The sequence below is a fragment of the Montipora foliosa genome, chromosome 8 (assembly GCF_036669935.1).
Source record: "Montipora foliosa isolate CH-2021 chromosome 8, ASM3666993v2, whole genome shotgun sequence".
Taxonomy (NCBI): Eukaryota; Metazoa; Cnidaria; class Anthozoa; order Scleractinia; family Acroporidae; genus Montipora; species Montipora foliosa.
In genome coordinates, this window is record NC_090876.1 from 6,998,154 (window position 1) to 7,004,074 (window position 5,921).

The following is a 5,921-nucleotide window of genomic DNA, read 5'->3' on the forward strand; positions in this document are numbered from 1 at the left end:
AAGAAATATTTATTTGGGAATAAAAACGAAACAAAGCTTTCACGCTTTTCGCTACTCGAGGACTATTACTAATAGTCCTCTAGTAGCGTAGCCAATCAAAATGCAGCATTTGCATTAGTCCACTAGTTGGGTGATACTAATATAGCATATCAAATTAATTGTGTTTAAATATTGTCCTTGAGCAGCTAGCGGTGTGGTGGTCAAGCGGTTAGGTGATGGGTTAAATTAATCAACATTCCCAGGTTCGAGTCCTATGTCCATACACTTGGGTTGTCTTCTCAAACGAATATGACCACAAGGCCTGGGACACAGTGCCCAAAATTAACAATAATAGTCAATTCTGAGCAAATTAGCAATTGTGTATATCCGATAAATTTTGGGTGGACGATGGGTTGGTTACCAAACTTCACGACAAAGCTAAACATTTTAAAATCAAAGTCTACGCTTTATTAATCTACCTTAGGCCTAATTACTCTTCAGCAATAATATTCTATGGGAGAGTTAAATAAATCTCTTTTTTTTTTTGCGAGAGCGGTGTCTTGATCTTCAGTGGTGAAGCGATTGAAGCGGTTGCTATAGAGTTGAAACTCCAGTTTCAAATGCTATCCTCGGGTACGATTTTTATCTTCTTTTTTTCTCTGCCACCATAAGTCCTTGGACACAATGTCCGAATTTATCTGATATACACAATTTGGAATTAATTAGCAATTGTGTATATCAGATAAAAATGGGGAGGAACGTCTCTCCCTTCTCCCGCCCCAGCTTTCTCTCGGCTTCGCCGCTCGAAACCGCCAGCGACGCAGGCCAGCAAATTAGCTGGCTATGTGCATTCTTTTGCCTCGGCTTTTCCTGGCTGTTTCCATCTTTTCTGATTTTATTATCACATCAAAAACGTTAAAAAATGGCCAGCTACCAAACGCTAATGACTTCCAGAGAAAAATGTTTCCCGCCTCTTCTAAAACTTCCTCCTCTTCTAACTATCGCCTCTTCTAAAACGGTCTTAATTAATATTCGCGAAGAAACATATTAGACTTGGTCAGTGTAAAACGCAGACTGCAGACTGCAGACCAGGGGTAAAAGGCAGACTGAGGTTATAACGTAACTGTTGAAAAAGCCCAAACCCCTTAGAAATGCTAACCTTAGGCCTAATTAGGCCTAAAACAATATTTAGGCTTAACTGTTAGCATTTCTAATGGCTTTGGGCTTTTTCAACAGTTAAATTATAACCTCAGTCTGCATTTTATCCCCAGTCTGCAGTCTGCAGTCTGCGTTTTACACTGACCGCATTAGATTTCAGATTTCAAATTGTGTCCGTTTTAGACGGGTTTATGGCTTACGAATTTTTACGATGTCGTTGTTTGTCGTTTCCACTCATAAAGCGAAGCAAGGCCGGTGACTCATGGCGATCTCGTCCCACAAATTGCTCTCGCATCACAAAGCAACGGACCGAATCTCAATCACTATCGATCACTATCACATCAACTCCACTCGCACGTGCACCGCGATTTTTGACGGATAAATTCCAAATAATGTTCGGCTTTTTATAATCTTCCCATGCGCTCCGCCTCTTTGCGTCGCTACGGCCGTTATAGTGTGATGGCGATCATATTACATTGTGCACTCTCATTGGCCAGTTTGAAACACCTTGCCAAAGATTGTGCAGAATGTAATATGATCGCCGCAAGAGCAATTTGTGGGACGAGATCGCCGCGAGTCACCGGCCTTGCTTCGCTTTATGAGGGGAAATACAAACAACGACATCTTAAAAATTCGTAAGCCACAAACTCGTCTAAAACGGACACAGTTTACGCTCCGATCGCATGGAAAAGATGAGGACAACCGTACGTAGAGCTAAGTGAAGTTTATTTCTGCATTTACAGCTTACTTTAGCATTTATAGGCTCAAACTTAATCTTCCCATAAAAAGTCAATAAATCGTATACCAAACTTGCGCTCCCCCTGATCTGCGCCCAAAAGTATTTTAGCACCCTCTTTGGAATGGCGTTCATATTCTTGTGTCGCGTGGGTGTTGATCAAACGCGATGTCTTTTAACTCGGAATACATGTATATGGGAGCCTAGGCACGACATTTTTGAGCTGCGGACGACAACCGGAAGTGAGCTATTGTAGTTCCTTTTTAACTTGTCTCGACCCTACCACATTTATATTGCAATGTATCTTTTTACTATCAGAGAGGATCAGTTTAATAAGTAATCTGGGAAAGACTTCTGTCCTGGCATGCAAAATGTTCCCTTCCGGTTTCCGTCTGTGGCTAAACGCCTCTCGTGCTTAAGCTCCCGATAATGTTGCGCTAACGAGGTTTCTTCATTACAAAAATAGCCTGTCAGATTATGATTATTGCTAGTGGTAATCTCGGATTATTGAAGTGCGTTCGACAGTCGCTTTTAAAGTAAAAACTGTCCCTTACGTCATTTGCGCGTGTGTGACGTGTCAAAACCGAAATGCGAATACATGTATGACGTAATTCAAGATGACCCTGAACCTATGCACTGGATACCCAAGATTAGATATTGCATTCTCCTATTGAATTAGTATTTGTAATTATTTCACATGTCTAAGACATCAGCTTTAATTTCTTTTAATATTTTAGAAAGAGGAGTCATTCGGAAACCAAGCGGTGATGGAAATAAACACAAAGAGAAAGGACGCTCTACCGATCGTAGATGTCGCCCCGACACACATTGGAGAAGTACCTCATGAATTCATCCTCGAAATCGGTCCTGTCTGTTTCGTGTATTAACACCATTTAATTGCAGACGTAAATCCTGTAAAATTTTTGTGTTAAATTTAAGTTCCTTTTGCGAATGATGGAGTTTAAGGCACTCACACTTAGTGCATCGGTTTTGCCATTTGATAAGGCATAACTAACAGCTGGAGGTTTTTTAAATTTAACTTTTTTTATTTTTTATTTTTAAGAGGACTGTAATGGCAGTCATTATGGAGACTTTTATATACTGAAGTCTAATACAAGTTATTAAATTCGAGCGTTGTATGGAATTTGCAAATTTATTTGAATTATAAACTATTTATTTTTAGTATGACAGCTATATAGTTTTCTTTGCGATCCTTATGAGTTAAAAACACACACTGCAAGAATCCATGGAAATCGTCCTTTACACTAAACTACACCCCCCACCCTCCCCCTCTCCCAAAAAAGAAGGAAAAGAAAAAAAGACTAGTTCCTACAACAACTGAAAAGCAGATCTTGCTTTACAGTATATTTGAAAAGACGTATTTGGGAGGAGATTTGCACACTTTAACTTTTATACAATTGTTTGCTCTTCGAAGAGCCATGAGAATGTCAACTTTCTCCACGCCAAAATTCAACCGGTGAAGAAATCGGTTGCTGGTGGTCCATGTTGTATCCGATCTGGTCGCAACATTAGAGTTTTTAAGATTGATAAGGCATGGACGAAAAAGAGCATTTTATTATTTATCACACACGAAGGAACTGACATGACCTATTTGTTACAGTACTTGACAGGGTCGTGTTTCTTTATCCAAAAGTGGCCTTATACACCATCAGCCTTTCGGAAATCCGGCCACATTTTGCCGCAGGGAATACGGAAGACCATAACATCGGCAACTTCAAACCCTTCTCTGTGCAAAATAATGCGTCGGCCCTTCCATAGCTAGACACGTCCGACGGAATCTTTTAACAAGGAAATGGTTTACAGTCGGTTATACTTGACCTACCAGTGGAAACGTTTCTTCGTGACACACGTGTGGTTCTTTATCCTAAAGTGGCCTCATCGGCCTTTTTGAGACCACGCAAATCCGGCCACATTTTGACTATAACAGCGGAAACTTAAAACCCTCTGTGCAAAGTAATGCGTGGAACCTTTATGGGCACTTAAAACGTCCGACTGAATTTTTTTAACCTGGAAGTGGTTTACAGTCGGTTCCATGATATGAGATAGCAGAGGAAATCCTTTCTTTGAGGAAAGAAAAAACAGTTCTTTGTTGTTATAGAAAACGAACCAGTGACAAACTCAGCTATCGCTTCGTGTGCTACTTTTTGTGGTAGTGCACTACACTTCATGTCTATGCCCGCAGCGCGGGCGTAAATTACGAAAATAAACAGTTTTGTTGGAAGCGTGCTTGAATTTCAACAAAAGAACCTCATAATCGGCAAGAATTTGTGACGCTGATAAATAACAAAGAAGCTTCTATTTTTAAAACGATAGAATTGCCTGGTTATAAATAACTTCGGTCGTCATTGACTTTGCAGAAACAATGGTCAGTCTCAAGAGTTGAACGATTGTGATCTTTGTGTTGAATTCGCACATCTCTTGTCGAACTTTGTATAAACAATTGAAAGAAAAAAAAACTACCTAAAACAAAAACCCTGTGTCTTGCCACCATTTTCTCGGAGATGTAACCTTTGTTTCGAGAGTTGACATGTTAGTAACACGCAAGGTAACTTGATCACAGGCGGTCGCTGAAATCGATGTCACTTTACTTGCGCAAAAAGTACAAGTAGCAAAAGTCTCCCAAAATGTTATTCACTGATGGTAACTTTTTATATTCGCGGCACAAAATTTATGTTGTTTTTTTTGTCGCAAATTTTGTTGCTGATGGCAATTGTTTTATTCTGGAAACAGGTGCTTGTTGTTGCAAGGACTAGTTTACACGGTGGAACCAAGTGCGGGGACAAATCTCTTCGAAATATTGACACGATAAGTAAAGTTTGAGTCCCCTTATTGTCCAAAGAAAAATATTAAAGTTTGTTACTCTCTCTTTCTCATAACCTAAAAAATTCTTTTTTTCTCGCATTGGGTTACCAAGATTTTGGGACCCCCCAAAAATGCTTGGGACCCCAATTTGGCCAGACACGCGGTTCCCAGGCCCCAGATTGAAAAATCTTAGCGCCATCTCTGGACCTGGCTTAGAATTTTCGGCCATATGCAAGTCGTATATTTTCAGGTCTCCCATCCAGATACTAACCCCGACGGATAGGGCTTACCGCAAGTTAACTTTTATCGTGAAGCTGTCAGACGCTCAGAGTAGACGCTTGAACTTCAATTCAAGCCAGATCCTCAATTGGTGGAAGCCAATGCAAATGCCCTTCGATCAGGCATGGACGAATCAAGCAGATTTTTGAAATTACAGGAGCGACATGAACAAGCAGCAGTGCAGGCTCTCACTCACGTCAATGGAAATATTCCATGGCTATCTTTAGCCAGCTCCCGTTTGCCTCGATCCAAAAAAAAAAACCATTAGAGCTACATATTACGTCAACTCAAAGACAACTTAAATCTCCTGGAAAACCAAACGCAGCTCGGTTGACAGTTATCAAATAAAGCACCGTGTCAAGTTACTGCACTGCCACACGTACGCACTGCATGCCTATCTTTGAGTCCTGTAAATGACCACGCGAACATGTCAACATGAGGTTCCTATCCATGCAAAAGAGACAAAACAACAATAGCAACTCTCATCCCTCTCTTGTGGCCTCCTAGCATCATAACTCTGTACACACACGACTGCACTTGAATCTGTATAAAGAACCGTGCCTACTATTGTTATTGCGCATACGTTCTGCGCATCTCGAGATACCCGGATTTCCTATGGGTGATACAGGGATATTTTTGCGCGGTTCAAAACTATGCGGAGAAAGCAGAACTTAGAAAGTGCTCTTGTTATCCAAAAAGAAAATAGGCGGCGGGTAACCACACATTTTTCAGAGATAATTACGCTTCAATTTGGAAAAGAACACCATACATTGCTTTGTATTTCAAAGCTTTTTGCAAATATTGTTGATTAATTATTATCTTCGAAAAATGCGTGGCTACCCCCAATTTTCTTTTTGGATTTCAGTAACACTTGTTAAGATCTGCTTTTCCCGCATATTCAATAAACCGCGCAAAAATACCTTTGAATTAGTAGGCACCGTCCTTA

General features: G+C 40.4%; 1 long non-coding RNA gene across 1 annotated transcript; it reads left to right on the forward strand.

The window, feature by feature from the left end:
- The first annotated feature begins 13 nt into the window (after window positions 1-13).
- Window positions 14-3,017, forward strand: LOC137967950 (uncharacterized). Its single transcript, XR_011116605.1, has 2 exons — window positions 14-612; window positions 2,611-3,017. It is a non-coding gene; the product is annotated as an uncharacterized lncRNA (long non-coding RNA).
- The last annotated feature ends 2,904 nt before the right edge of the window (window positions 3,018-5,921 follow it).